General features: G+C 41.1%; 1 protein-coding gene across 13 annotated transcripts in view; it reads right to left on the reverse strand.

Moving 5' to 3' along the window:
* The window catches only part of LOC126934450 (immunoglobulin kappa light chain), a 246,297-nt gene that overhangs the window by 139,926 nt on the left and 90,050 nt on the right, over nucleotides 1-16,321 (reverse strand). The window lies entirely within an intron of this gene.

Genomic DNA, 16,321 nt, shown 5'->3' on the forward strand with positions numbered 1-16,321 from the left:
GATTATCTATCTGTCTATATATCTATCTATCTATCTATCATCTATCTATCTATCTATCTATCTATCTATCTATCTATCTATCTATCTATCTATCTATCTATCTTCATCATCATCATCCATTGAGAGAGAAACACAATTTGGTTAACCATCCTAATAGCATTACATTTTTCAATTACATACACAAGTAAAGAAAAACTTTGGTCTGGAATTTGGCACATGATAAATATGTCTATTGAGAATTTGACTTGAGTGTCTCTATTATGCTTTGCACATAAGCACCAGATGGAATAGGTACAACAGAAGTACAGAAACAACACTCTAACATTTTGGAATCTCCGAATCACCAATCTAGAGATTATGCAGAGACCAACTTATCTGAAAGTAACACAGGAACTCTTTCTGGACTGCCTGGTAACATTCTGGTGGTGATCTGGAGGCTGATTTCCCTAAGCTAGAAGAGTTGTACAGCTTGTTTTTTTGTGGCACTCCCTTCTGCAGCTATAACCAAATTACACAAAATAATTTTCCCTGCTGATAAGGTCCTAGGGGATAAAGTATAAATTCTTATCTTCAATAGACAACTGGCACTATGGCTGTTAACCCTTCTAGAGGAGAAGGAGAGTTATAATACTCTTCTAAAAAACAAAAATGATATGAAATTTATAATTTTTTTATTCAACAAATATTTGGTGTACCTTGTAAGGAATGTGCTACATGGCAAATCCCTTGCTAAAGGAAAAATACTAAATGTTTCAGTGTTGGATGCCAAGACTAGCAGAGACAACGACTCGTGGTAAATTGTAAATATATATATGTTTGATAAATAAATACGAAAAATAAATTAATACAGAAATATTCCTGGAACTTATTTTAGTAGCAAAATTTGAGATTTTGCACACTTTTATTAGTGTAGGCATGTTTCTTTAAAAGTATTTAAGGCTGGCCGGGCGCGGTGGCTCAAGCCTGTAATCCCAGCACTTTGGGAGGCCGAGACGGGCGGATCACGAGGTCAGGAGTTCAAGACCATCCTGGCTAACACGGTGAAACCCCATCTCTACTAAAAAATACAAAAAACTAGCCGGGCGAGGTGGTGGGCGCCTGTAGTCCCGGCTACTCGGGAGGCTGAGGCAGGAGAATGGCGTAAAAACCCGGGAGGCGGAGCTTGCAGTGAGCTGAGATCCGGCCACTGCACTCCACCCTGGGCGACATAGCGAGACTCTGTCTCAAAAAAAAAAAAAAAAAAAAAAGTATTTAAGGCTGTTTTCCAAAGTTTCCTCATCATTTTCTATCATCTAATGGGGGATTTATAATTAGATGAAATGAATGCTTTCAAATATCCTTCTAAAACATTTTTTTCAGAATTTCTGTGATTCTTTGGATAAAGACTATTGCATTGAAAAAGGGCAGGACTCTGTTCCCTCTGAATCGGTAATAGCATATCAAGAATAAAACTCATTGGCCACAAAAGTAGTAGTTCTTTTGTGCCTACATGGCAAACATGAGAAACGTAATAGTAGTTATTAACTATTAAAGGCCACATGTACTTGATATCTTCTCATTGATTATATTTCTAAGCTTAGATGGCTGAAGAGTCTGGGGGTGTTTGAGTGAGGCAATGACTTGCACACCCATGCTGTCTTCTCCGAAGCAGTGGGAAGCTTGGTCATGAGTGAGGAAGGAGTAGACATGGGCGAGAAGCCAGTGAAAAGTTCTAGGTTTGGGACCTTCAGGTGGCTCATTTTTCTTTTATCTGGTGTAATGTTTTCAGATTATATTCTATCATTTGGAGACTAAATAAAATAAGATTTATAAATGTAATGAAATGCTAAGCATCCATCAAAAATAATGTTGAATGGCATACCGACTATTCACAAATGTTAATTGTAGGTAGACTGCTGTGAAAGATGGGTTATACCACAGTGTTTTTGACCAACAGTCAAACACACATATAGGAGAAAAAAAAGAACACTTGGAAGTTGATGTGATAAAATATTCTATGGCATGTTTTTTGAGGGGGTGATTTGATGTTAAGCGTTTTACAATTATCTTCTTTGGGCTTTTCTTTAGTATTCAAAAATTATTAAAATAACAACAGGTTTATTATTAATCATATACAAATAAATGTTAATCCAATACATGAATATGTTTTTCTATATCTCATTGATCATCACTTTAAAAATATTGCAAAGCCCAAAATGAAACTACCTGGGACACAATGTCGCAGAGAGACATTATCTAGCTGGTGAGAAAATGCATCTTATCATTTCCTGCTGCCGAGAAACTGGATGGTGTCTTTTCTTTTCTTTGTGAATTTATGCTTTCTCAAGTGTTTTTAATACAAATTAATTCTCCAAAGTTGTGAAAATCACCTAGTATTTTAAATTAATTGGCATATTAGTTATTTGTCTTTGCTATACAGAAGATATCCTGGTCCTAAATATGCAGCATAGGGCTTGGGAGAATTAGGATATGTGGCTGCCTGTTGAGTCACATAAATGACATCTAAGTATAAATAGGGATTTGTTCTTATCAGAATAAACAGCATATGCTGAAGAAAGTTTTTGTTATGTCCCGGAGGCTCTGAGCACCCAGTGGACAAGTATTGGTTCAGGGCCATGCCACAAAGAGCAAATCTGACTCAAACAGCTTGTCTCCTTTGGTTCTACCCTGCTGACTGTGACAGTATAACCCCACTCTGACAGCCACTGAAGTTGATATGGGGCTGCTGGGGTCTGGTGATCACTTCCTAGATTACCACCTAAGATTCTGCTCCTGTTTGAGTTGGTACCAGCCTAAGTCAGCACTAATACCCTGAGTGGCCCTGCTGGTCCCCTCTGTTCCAAAGACACGGATGGAGAGTTAACGATTGGTTAATAATATCCCCTGTTGCATCTGCACTGGGAAACAGAACCAATGCAACCAAACTGTTACAAGGTCATATTCTTCATCTCCCAGCAGAGCCAGCCTGGCCTGGTCATTTGGGATGTTAGAGGTGAGTTTTAGCTGGGTCACTAGGCACACCCCACAGAAGCAACCAAGAGCATCCAGTAATGAGTGATGTTCATCAGCACCTAGGACTGCCCCATGCCCATTTTCCTGGGCAGCAGGAAGCTGAGGGACTGAGCCGGTGGAAGTGGCTGCCCAATTATTAAAGGTTCAGAGGGGTCAGAGTGTTAGGGGTTGGCTTTAAAGAACTATGCGATGCAATTCCAGTTATTAGAGAGAAGTTTCAGTTCCCAGTTGAAAGCTGGTTTTCCTTCAGTGATCAGTTCATGTGTAATTGTTCTTCTCCATCACTGAAGCAGGACATTCCAACGTGGATGACTTTTGTTCCTTGGGGCTCATATCTCCTCCTTTTAGGATTAACTATACAGAACATATCAGGATATGTGTTGTGAATGCGTTACTTGTGGGACTTTTTATCAGCTTTATTGAGGTATAATTGACAAATAAAATCACATATTTTTAAAGCACCCAAGATTATTTAATATACATATACATGGTATAATGATTACCACAATCAAATTAACTACAACATACAATACCACACAATTTTGTGATTGTTTTGTGAGTTTATGCATTTTTGTGATATCTAATGATTTTAGGGCGCTGGAAATTGCCAAAGACATAAAACAAATGGCAAAGTACTTATTTAAAAAACAAAAAACAAAACTAGAACTTTACGTAAGGACCGAAGTCGGTGGCCTTCTGCCCTTTGCCTTGTAAATTTCCCCTCCATCTCAGTCATCAAAAACTGAAATTCTTCACCAAAATTATTTCAAAATAAATTAAAGTCTGTAAGATCAATAAATGCTTACAGTTGCTGCATTCTCAATACACTGAACTGGGTATCTTGTAACAAACAAAAGTGGAACCAGTAATCCCAGACCCCAAATGTATTGCAAATCTGACCCCTTTTCCCACCTCTACCCCCACTGCCCCATCCTCTGCAGCTTCCACCATCTTCCACCTGGACTATGGCCATCTCTCCCCAAATATAAGATTCTCCTTTGTCCCTTGTTCTTAGATATATGGTCTTCACTTTCATGCCTCTAAGCCTTCGGCCACAGGTCCGAGGTTTACATCCTTTCGTCTCATACCCACAACCTTTCCCAGGAATGACTCTGGTATTCTTTATTCTGGGAATCCTGACCCACCCTTCTGCTGCCTTCCTGGGAATCAAGCAATAAGTACCTGGAAGGTTTCTTCATAAACCCTCCAAATGCAACCTCTGACAGGAACCTGGCTGGAGCAGTCCGCATCTTCCCATCAGAAACCACTGAGAAGGATGGGAAACTGGAACACAATTTTGGTGTCGAGGAGATGCATACAGTCCCCAGACTTTATGTCTTCTTCAAGTGTCTTGCCTGTTTCTAGCAGACCTTGGGAGAGGAAGAAATTAAGGAGAATGAGGGGCTAATTGTTTAGAATATAAAAAGAAAAATGGAGATGAAGAGAGCGGAATTCATGAACTCTTCAAAGTGGTTTGGGTTTCTCCAGCCCTGAGCATAGCAGGACAAAGATGCCAGGGAGAAAAATAATTTTTTAAGGTTTCTGCTCTTCATGCCTCAGACTCCCTCCCCCACCCTACAGGTCCTCACCACACCCCACATATATTCATGCCTATCTTCTCCTTTAACTCAAGTAGAAGGCTCAGCCACACTCCCTTAAGTATCTCCTTGGAGTAAGTTATAATAGTTTTAGAGGCAGTTTAAAAAATATGTAGCAGTGGCTAAATGAAGATACAAAGTCCAAAGTTTGAACATTCAGAGCTTGTGCAGCAGCTTGGTGGCAGCAGAAAAGGCCCACGTGCTTTCTACATTTCTGCTTTGCACCTGCACCACATTGCCTTTTCAGTCTTGGGTTCAATGCCTCACAGCCTCAAGAGGGCTACAGTGGCTCTATGCATCATGACCTCTCATAACTATTCCAAAAACAAAGGCAGTGCAAACCCTTCACCTTTACTATTTTAATGAGGGATCAAACCCCTTTCAAATCCTGCCCACCCCTTACTTCTCTGACCTCTCATTGTGGAGATGATTCCATTTTCCCCTAATCCCTCCTCCTGTCCTGGTCTGGAAGAGGCTCACTGCCCTCACTTTGCACAGTAGGACAGAGCTGGTGCTTTATACACCAAATGGTGGGGAGACAGCTGCTGTGTAGGTGCCAAGAGCTTTGTCACATTTTAAATCACAATATGCTTCTAGGTTACATTGGATGGAGAGGAGAAATCCCAACGGGTATCTTTATTTGGTGAGGGTTGAAAAAAGCCAGGCCTTGAAGAAAGGAACCATGAGCAAGAACCATAATAAATTATTTTTCTCCCTGGCATCTTTGTCCTGCTATGCTCAGGGCTGGAGAAACCCAAACCACTTTGAAGAGTTCATGAATTCTGCTCTCTTCATCTCCATTTTTCTTTTAAAGTCAAATTTCTAATTATTTCTGCCCATCCCACCCTCCACCCCCAACCTCCCCAGAATCCACATGCAGCTTCTGTTGAAGTGCTAGCTTCAACAATTGTGGAAATGTGTTCTCTGAGTTTAAGAGCAGGATGGACTTTCTGGTACACTAATACATAGAGGAGAGCTTTGCAATATGGTCTTCAACCCAGGGCTAAGGAAAGTCTTGCACTGCCGGAAAGCTGCCTGGTTCTGGCCCAGGGCTGTAGAGGAAGCAGCTGCTCTCCTAAGCCATGGGGCTCAGAGTCTGGGAGGAACTAAAGGCTCTGCCCACTGGGATGCCTGGCAGAAGCTTCAGGGAAGGAAGCTTCCTCAGATGCTGCACCAAGCCCAGAGCTCACAGCCAGGGCAAAAGTCTCAGAGACTAGAGCCTTAGGGCTGGGCCTGGGCTCCTGGGGCCCGTTCTCCTTAGCTCTGTCCTCACTGGTCCTGAGTGACTAAGACCCTCCTGGAGCCAAAGAAGGAGGGTCAACAAATATCTCCGAATCCTTACTGAGCCACATTCTGTTAAGTTAGAATAAAAAGGAGCACATGCTTAATAGGTAATATAAATATACCTATATATTATGTAAAGTTTATTTATTAAATATATATTTTGAACATAAATTATATTGATATATTTATATGTACTATACATTTGTTATCTATATCATAAATCAATAGAATATCTATTCACATAGAAATAGATATAACTTTGTTGGTATAAGGTATGATTTTAAATTTGATAAATTGAGCATTTAAAACCAACAATGGTGCACCAACCCTACAGCCCCTTCCCCATGACAGAGCCTGACGGTCAGAAAGCTCAGGCCTCACCCACATTTCCCTGCTGGGACAAGCAGAGACCTGCCCATTGCTGTGGACACTGAGTGACTCTAGGTAGGGCTGGGAAGCAACAGAATCTGCCAGAGACATTCCCAGAGCTCAGCCGTGGGTCACCCTCATGGCTCCTGTCAGACAGAGCAGTACACTGGCTCAGTGACTGTGGGGTCACAGGACAAGACCTCCCCTCTGACTGGAGCGATGTGGAATCTCTGTGCCCAGCTTTCATGGCTTACACAGCTGCTGGGACTCTGTTCACATCCTTTCATCCTTTCATCTCATACCCACAACATTTCTCAGGAGTGACTCTGGTATCCTTTATTCTGGGAATCCTGATCCACCCTTCTGCTGCCTTCCTGGGAATCAAGCAGTAAGTACCCAGAAGGTTTATTTGTAAACCCTCTAAATGTAACCTCTGACTGGAACCTGGCTGGAGCAGTCAGCATCTTCCCATCAGAAACCACTGAGAAAGATGGGAAACTGGAACACAATTTTGGTGTCGAGGAGATACATACAGTCCCCAGATTTTATGTCTTCTTCAAGTGTCTTGCCTGTTTCTAGCAGACCTTAAGAGGGGAAGAAATTAAGGAGAATGAGGAGCTAATTGTTTAGAATATAAAAAGAAAAATGGAGATGAAGAGAGCAGAATTCATGAACTCTTCAAAGTGATTTGGGTTTCTCCGGCCCTGAGCATAGCAGGACAAAGATGTCCACAATGGCCATGTCTGCCCTATGCACAAGCTTCTGAATATTTGCTATTTTACTTTCTGGTCTTACAATAACTACAACTTGCCAACAATGACCCTTCCACTAAGATTCATATGGTGGAGCCAGAACTATAGGCTCCACAATTGACTGGGATGTGTGAGAGACACAAGGGTGGCAACTCTGAAGACATGGACAGCCTATGTCTAAAGTGAAAACGAATTAGCATCATGAATTCAGAATAAGAGGTGGAAGAAACACCCTTACATTCTCCATGCAAGGATGCCATGGAGATGCACTGGAGGTGCCCCAGAGAGGAGGAGGGAAGGAGGTGAAAGGAGAGGGAATGTGATTCAGAGCTGTCCCCAGCCTGTTCCTCAAGAAGGTCCAGACCCTGAGAAATCCGTGGATAGTGCCACAGCTGGGGGAAGTTTGTGTCCACGTAGTGACAGGAGGTGGGGGCATGTGGCCCTGAAGATAGCTCAGCTGCTGATGGCCAGAGTGATGTCTGTCTAGCCTCACCACCCATGATCCTGGCAGGCATCATGCCCAGTGGGCAGCAGGATCCAGTGGGAGCTCAGAGCAGGGCCTGGGTTCTGCTTGAGCAAGGCTAGGATGCTGTTAACACTCTGGCCATCCTTGCAGGTGACAGTGACCTTCTCTCCTGGGACACAGTGAGGGGGCTGGAGGTGGGGTCCTATAACATCCCCACTGGCATCTAAGTAGGGATCAAGCATGAACATTCCCAAATATTAATATCAAGCAAGTAGTTCATTCAGTTTGATTAAATTCTGATCAGGAAGCAAAATAAGCTAACAATTTCTTCTTCAAGGAAACATTCGTGTTTAATGCAAAAACAAACAAACAAACAAACAAACAAACACATCTAAGGATGAAGCCTGATTTCTTCTTCTTCACTAGAAAGTCAGAACAAGAGGAGGAAGAGGAGCAAAGCTGGGTCTCCAAGTCTACAGGGTGCCCTGAGACTGATCCTGCTCAAAGAGGGTGGGGACAGTGGATGAGTCTGCTTGAATTTCTACATCAAAATGTCCCAGGCTGGCTGTACTAAACCAGAGTTTTCTCACAGTTCAGAAGGCTGTGAAATTCAAGTCAAGGTCCAGCAGGGTTTGCTTTCTGAAAAGGACCTTCTCCCTGGTTTGCAGGCAGCTGCTCTCATGTTTTCACACGGCCTTTCCTCAGGGCATGATGGCAGGATGGATCAGAGGGCAGACGCACTCATCTTATGGACACAAGTTCTATTGGATCAGGGCCCCACTCTTACGAATTTCTTTAATCTTAATTACCTCTTTATAAGGGCGATATACAAATAGAGCCACATTGGGGGTTAGGAGTTCGATATATGAGTTATGCGAACATAATTCAGTCCATGGCAGATGGGCCTTGGGGACACAGCCAAGGCAGCAGGGAGGGGCAAGGCCGGGCTTTCAATCTTAGAACACAGAACACAGACAGGGTTCCCGTAAATCAGCACACTGGCTCCTCCCAGGCGCTCCAGGTCACATATGAGAACCCATTCCAGCCTTGGGGGCTCCCTACTGTTAATGGGACTCTTATCATTCTTACATTTTCAGCATTTCTGAGATCAGACTTCTATATTTTGCTTATTAAAGAGTTTATTTGCCATCCACTGGCAGCAACTTACAAGATTTTCACTTTGGGCTCCCAATGTGTCTTTTTTTTCCAACTTTCATTTTAGATTCAGTGGGTACATGTACTTTGTTAAAAGAGTATATTGCATGATGCTGAGGCTTGGGGTACAAATGATTCTGTCCTCCAGGTAGTGAGTGTAGTATCCAATAGGCAGTTGTTTTTTTTTTTTTTTTTTAAACTCACCTCCTCCCTCCTGCCTCTGGTAGTCACCAGTGTTTATTGTTCCCATCTTTATGTCCATGCATGCCCCGTATTTAGCTCCCACTCATAAGTGAGAACATGTGGTATTTGTTTCCTGAGGCCTCTCCAGCCGTGCTGAACTGTGAGTCAATTAAACCTCTTTCCTTTATAAGTTCCCCAGTCTGGGATAGTTCTTTATAGCAGTATGAAAACGGACTGACAGGGAGCGCCTTCTTTATTTGACACCCATTATGTGTGGTGATCTATAAGACTCTGAGATAAGACAGTGACTTGCCACCCTTCTGACTTCCTCTTCCTTCCCTGGATTGATTTACTCTCCTCCTAGTGGCTTTCTCTGTCCTTCACGTGTTCTTATGGTGTTCCTTCTCAGATCCTTTGTGCCTGATCTCTGTAGATCCCGAAGCTCTTCTCAAGAGATTCCCTACAGTCAGTTGTCTGCCTCTGCATCAGTCACCTCCTCAGAGGAAGCAGGCTCTGCCTCCCCAACTGATCTAGTCTCCACTTCTCTCTATACTGATTCTCCTCTATAGCTTTAATTTTCCTGAAATCTTACTGTTGATTTGTGTTTAACTAAACATTTTATATTGTTTATAGTAGAGTATAAGTCAATGAGAGTTAGACATTGACTTTCTCAGGGTTGCAGCCTAGGCACATGCCTGGTGCAGAGTAAGTGCTCAACTAACACTTTATGGAATGAATGGATGAAAAATGAGTACGCAAGAAACTCTTCATGACATAATTAACACCAGTGACCTGTAAACGTTGAAGACAACCTACTAAAATTAAAGCATCAATTCATCTGAATAATGAGAAGTATAAACAGTAGTGTGTTGCTCCTCATAGTCAAAAAGAATGAGAGGAAATGGAGAAAAAGAGTCTTTTTCCCCAGTTCATTAGGATTCGCTGGGGAGATAAGGGAGATATACAAAGTCCATAATAATCAGACATGTTTATTCATATCTGGATTAAAAAAGTAAGCAGATATGCTTTGAAGTTACACAAATTATAGTAACTGTGCCTACCCCACACTTAACTCTATTGCCTCCTTTTCACAAGTTAGCCTTAGCTAAAAATCAAACCAGCTCCAAACATAATGGCAGAAGACAATTATTTATTACTCCTTACAATTCTGAGGGCCAGCTTGCAGGTGCCTTTATTCTGACCTGGCTGGGCTGATCTGTTGCATTCACTCATGTGTCTGTAGTCAGCTGGTGGTTCAGCTATGGCTGGATGGTCTACAATGTTTTGCTAAGCTGTTGGTTTGATGTGCAGGACAGGTCAGAATTTGACATCAGTTTGTCCTGGGTCAGAAACCTGGGTCAGTTTCCAAAGCCTTTACTAGATTTGTCCCTAGATCATCTCTGGGGTCAGAGTCTGATCAGCATGGATGATCTGAGACAGATTTCCCGCTGACCGTCAGTAACGTGGAAGCTGAACCTGCTGCAACTTATTCCAGCATTTAGCAGTCCTCTAAAGCTACCATATTCTGCAGCATGTATCTGTCCAAGTTGAGTGAGCAGTGCAGCTCAGCCCTCCAGGTTGCTTCCCTGGCTGCTTGCAGATGTGAGAGAGGGGGTGTCCATAACATACGAGAAGCAGGAGCCCACCCTGGTACACACCCTGGAGACACAGTTTTCACACAATTGCATCATCATACCTAGACATTTTTTTCTTCATTCTCAATAAAGTAGTTCTGAATTTGCTTCGTATTCTGCCCTGCATGTTTTTATCTAACTTAAAATTTCCAAAATGGAAATATTTATGATTTCTGTGTCAGGTGCTTATGGCAAGAAACAGTTGGGGAAGACAAGATGTTAACCAATCAGGGAACAATAAAGAATTTATAATCTTACTACTGCTGTCAGGAGTCTGCACACTGGTTATTTGGGTTCTATCCGTAGGGTTTCACAAGACTGTACCCAAGTGTAGCTTGGGCTGCATTCTCACCTGAGACTCACCTGAGGACGTACGCACTTCAAAGCTCTTTCAAGTTGTTACAGAACTCATTTCCTGGCATCTCTATGACTCAAGGCTTCAATTTCTTCCTGGCTCTTGCCTGCAGGCTGTACTCAGGTCCTAGAGGCTGTGGACAATCCCCTGCTAGTGATCCTCCCGCAGGCAATGCACACACGGCTGTTTGCTTATTCAAGGCCGGCAGAAAGTGTCTCCTTTCAGTTTGTTAAGACAGAAGATTATATAATCTAATACAAGCATTAGAATTCTATCCCATCACTTTGCCATATTATATTGGTTCGAAGCAAATCACAGGTCTGCCCACCCTTAGTGGGAGCAGATTACATGAGTGTGACTCACTGGGGGAAGGGTGATACACCCTAGAGTGTTACATCATCTTCAACTATCAGAATACTGATACTGAGTTTGAACTATGTCCTGGATCCACTGCTACTGAAAGAGCTGGGATTTTTTATCCTTTAACTAGGTCAAATGTGCTAATTACTTTAACGGAATCTTTTAAATCCTTGTTGTGATATTTTCTACTTTTGAAACATCTATAGCAGCTAGAGGGTAAAGTCGTCCATCAAAAGATGGAGTTGGCTTTTTCTCACTTTATTTAATCACTTTTAACTTATATATTTTGAATCTCTGTTTTGTATTTGATGTGGTATGGCTATGTCCCCATCCAAATCTCCTCTTGAATTCCCATGTGTTGTGGGAGGGACCCAGTGTGTACTTTGCTGGAACTAATGAACCCCAACATCCTAAGACTCCACCCTGCTAATTTTAAGCGTGGAATCTATCCCCGATCCACTGAAACTGCACTTGTCTGGGAATCCAAGGTCCCAGCTTAGAAACCAAATAGATCAGGAGCCGTGGCTGGCCTGGCTTCTGTAGGTAACAATTCGAATAGGTGTATCCGTTACTGTGAAGGAGGCTGTGACTGGACCTGCAGGAGATGGAGGCCAGCTCTCCAGGGGTGACCGGCAGGGAGAGTGGAGGCTGGGTCATCACAGCATCTCCATTGGATCCTGAAATAATGAGAGAGAAGTGCAAGGTTTTGTACAAACATTGTGAGCCATTTTAATAATTTTCTATCTGTTATTTATGTCTTGCTAAATTATTTTTTGTGTGTGATTTTGATTAATCCTCCCAAAACATACAGGTTTAAAAAGAACCAAGATTTGCAAGGCACAAAAGGGCCCCTAGAAGTCACCTATCACATCCCCCTCTTTCTGTGTCACAACTTTCATTAAAGTGCATGTCCTTGCTCCTTCTGGAATCTTCCTCACTCTCACAGATCTAGACTTCACATGTCCCATCCTGGAGGACAAGATGCATCTAACAGGAAGACAGGACACACATGGGAGGCATTGGGGTGCCCTGAGCTCACCCTCCTACCCCATTCTCCTTCCTCATTTCCCTTCTGCCCTTACAAGGGACCCAGAGCATCAGCAGCCCCAGGAGCTGAGCAGGGAGCCTCATTCTAAGAAGATGAACTGAGGAGTCCTGAGCAGTCAAGGCAAGGTTAGAGTTGAGCTTTTATCTCAGACTCACAAGGGAAGGTTCTCCCTAGGGGGACAGTATGCAAATCCCCTGGTGGGTGCAGTGGGGTGGAAAGAGCATAAGAGAAGCTGGAGGCCTCTTTCGTGGAGCAAAATGACTTAAGTACGTTTTATGTTTTTAAGGAAATCAGTAGAGGTAAAATCCATGTTGCCTGAGTGGCAGAGGCACATATTTAGATATCTCCTGCTGTTCCCTCTACCAAACTTCTAGTTCTTTAGGATTTTCTCAGAGATATTTTACACTTTTCTTCAATAAAGTTGAGTTTTCATAAATATTTGGTGATTCTTATTTCTTTGTTTAGGTTTATTTAAAAGAGACAAGGTTTGTTTTATTTTATTTTATTTTATTTTATTTAAGATAAAACACACAGTGCAAAGGATGCGAATCTTAAGGGTGCAAATGATTCAGATCTTTTAATGTCACGATCCACATCGAAATATGGAAGGTTTCCAGTTCTCTTGCTGCTTTGTTTATGCAGCTTCCCAGTCAAAAACTGCTGCTCAAAACACAATCAATGTAACTGATACTCTGACATCCATTATAATTGTTTGTTTGTTTTTTCCTGGACTTAATCTTTATATCAGGTAAAGTAAACATTTTTTTTTTTGTAGCTTCTTTCTTACTTGCTTCATTTCTTGAGGACTTCATTCCTTCTTTTCAATTTGAATTGCTATCTAGAGCCATTCCCTATGATTCTGAAGAATTTTCTCTTGAATCTCTTGCAAGGTATACATGCTATTAATGAATTAACCTTTGTATATAAAGAAATATTTCTACCTTGCCTTTATATTTAAATGATTGTATTGCTGGATATAGAATTTGTGGCTGACTTTTCTCCCCCAGCATTTAAATATGTCATTCCACTGTCTTCTCATCTCCATTGGTAATGATGAAAATTTAGCCAATGGCTTCATTATTGCTTCCTAGTATAGAGTAAGTCAGTATTTTAGTGATGCATTCCAAATTCTCTGTGTCTTTGTCTTTCAACATTGGTACTATAATGTGTATAGTTATGAATTGCATTGTGCTTATCCTAAAAGGGTTTCACAGAGTTTCTTTCATGTATAGATTAATGTGTTTCATCACTTTGGAAAATGATTTTCATTGTTTCTCCATTTTTTTTCCTTTTCAGTTTTTATTTTAGAATCAGAGCTTACATGTACAGATATGTTACAAAGTTATTTTGCATGATGCTGAGGTTTGGGATATGACTGAAGCTATTAACTAGGTAGTGAACATTGTACCCATAGGTAGTTTTTCAGGCTCTGCCCTTCCTCCCTCTCTGTCCCCTCTACTAGCACCCAATGTCTATTGTGCTCATTGACCATGGACTGGATAAAGAAACTGTGGTATATGTATACCATGGAATACTATGCAGCCATAAATAAGAACAAAATCATGCCCTTGCAGAAACTTGGATGCAGCTGGAGGCCATTTTCCTAAGTGAACTGATGCAGAAACAAAAAACCAAATACCACATGTTCTCACTTATAAGTGGGAGCTAAACATGGGTATACATGGGCATAAAGATTTTCCTTTGTGTTTCCTAATACAAATTTGTTGGTATTGTTCACATGGACCTATAATGTCTGAGGTTTTATGCATTTTTCCTTACAATTTTTTGCTTCTTTATATGAGATCATTTCTATTGACTCATTTTTCAGTTCATTGATTCTTGTGTCATCTTAAATTGCTGGCGAGTCTGTCTAATACATTTTTCAATTGAATTGTTGTATTTTTTATTTCTAGAATTCCCAGTAGGTCTGTTTTCATACTTTTGTCTCTGTTTGAGAGCCTCTATTTCTTGAGTCATTGACTATACTTATTCCTTTTTAAGTCTTTTATTATAGGTTACATGATTCTTTGAACATATATTTGATAAGGGTGGAACACATAGACACCATGGAGATGGACCATAAGGCAGGGAGCTCAGAATTAGAGTAGTTGAATTTGGAGTCTCTGACTAGATGATGCTCTTGTGAGGTTTAATTATTTTCCATGTTTTATGTTTCTCATATTACAAATGGCTTCCATTTTTAAGATACTAACTATATATGGAAATTCTGCTTATAAATGCCTGGAAATTTCTAACAGAAAAGTTGATGAGAAAATGGTGTTTTAGGCCCCCACGCCAGCCTCTGCCTGGGACCTGACTTTGTCTTTGAGGTAGTGGAATCTGTGATGAGGTTTTGAGTTGGGCAGTGAAATCACGGAAGGGCAGGCTGTGCTCTGGGTGCTGTGGAGGACAGGAGAACACTCCTTCAGTGTCAGTGATGCTGGGAGTTCAAGGGGAGACTCAGCATGGAGCTGCCTATAAGTCGCACTAGCACTGCTCTCTGGACAGTGATCATCTCACAAGTGCACTCTGATGCCAGTGGATGGCCCAAACGTGGGCTCAGGTTGGAGAAAGACAAAGCTTTAGGGATGACAATGTGGGGTTCATTTGATACTCTGAAGTTTCAGCACAACCATAATAAATCATATGAGAAGAGACAGGAATCACAAGGTTGTGATTTTTCATTTGGTATTAAAATATATCTCCTCTGCTCATTTTTCCCTCCAGAATGTAACTACTGATATGCATTTAACCAAAGTCACTGTTTTTAATTGTCATTTTAGTAACGGACAACCTGTGTGCACAGTTCTTAAGTAACTGAGAAGCCAGACCATCATTCTTATGGGTGAAGCCAGGAAGTGACTGTGGATGTGAACAAATGTGAGCTTCATGTACACATCTCCAAAGCCACAGGCCACACTGATCTGGGGAGAACCTGCAGTCACTTCACTTTCCTATGCCCAGATGAGAGGACACCTTGATCTGTGTTCTTCTGATGAACTCTAAAAACTGGACCATATTCTGAAGGTCTAGTTTGTCCTTCTTTTCTGTGCTAGAGGGACTGTCTCACTCACATGTATTGTACCTTCTGCATAGGACAGTCTGCGATACATACAACTTATTTTCTGCTAAATACCCATAAATCATGTCATTTATGAGTCTTCCATAGGTGTTAACTGTCCTATGGCTATAGGGTCTTCCAAAAGAATGGACCAGAGGTGGAGCTGTGAAACTGTTGCTGGATGAAAAGTGTAAGTGTCAAGATAAGGTAAAGAAGTGGTGATAATAATGATAATATTCCAAATTAGTCTGGGCTCTTGGCTGTGATTACTGGTAAGTGTGAAAGAGTCTAGGTTTGGTTTTTATTAGTTTTATTTCAATTGATAAAGCAGTCAGAGAAAAGTGCACACATCTTGAGTGTGTGACTGAATAAAGTTTATGTGTAATTCATTGTCCAGATGGAATGATAGAATATTTCACATTCCCTTGTGCTTCCCTCATGGACAATCTTTGTCGGTTGTCACCCCTCACAGCCAGCAAAAGTTAACTGTCTTTCTGACATCTACACAATCATTTAGGTTTTCCTGTCTTGAACTTCATATAAATAGCATTAAGTGTATTTTTATCTTTTTAGACTTGGTATTATTCCTTACTACTTTTGAAGCTGTCATTTCTTCCAGTGGATTCGAGGTCCTTTCTGCTGTCATTTCCTGTGATTCTGAAGGATTTTGTCTCAATATCTTATAAGACATAACTGCTATGAATGAATGTATTTTGTTTATTGAATAATTTTTCTGCTTTTTCTTTAGATTCGAAGAATATTTTCACTGGATATAGATTTGCTGGTTGCCTTCTTTTTTTTTTTCCTTTCAGCATTTAAATATGTCATTTCACTGCTTCTAGCCTCTATTGGTTCTGATGAAAACTTATCCAATGGCTGTATGGTTGTTTCTCTGTACATAGTGTCTGATTTCATTCTTGATGCAATGAAGATTTTCTCTTTCTTTCAACATTTTAATATGATGTATTCAGTTATTAATTTCTATTCAGTATCTAAAAGGGTTTTATTAAATTTTTTATCTAAGATTATTTTTTCTTTCTTTTG

This window comes from Macaca thibetana, chromosome 13 (genome assembly GCF_024542745.1).
Source record: "Macaca thibetana thibetana isolate TM-01 chromosome 13, ASM2454274v1, whole genome shotgun sequence".
Taxonomy (NCBI): Eukaryota; Metazoa; Chordata; class Mammalia; order Primates; family Cercopithecidae; genus Macaca; species Macaca thibetana.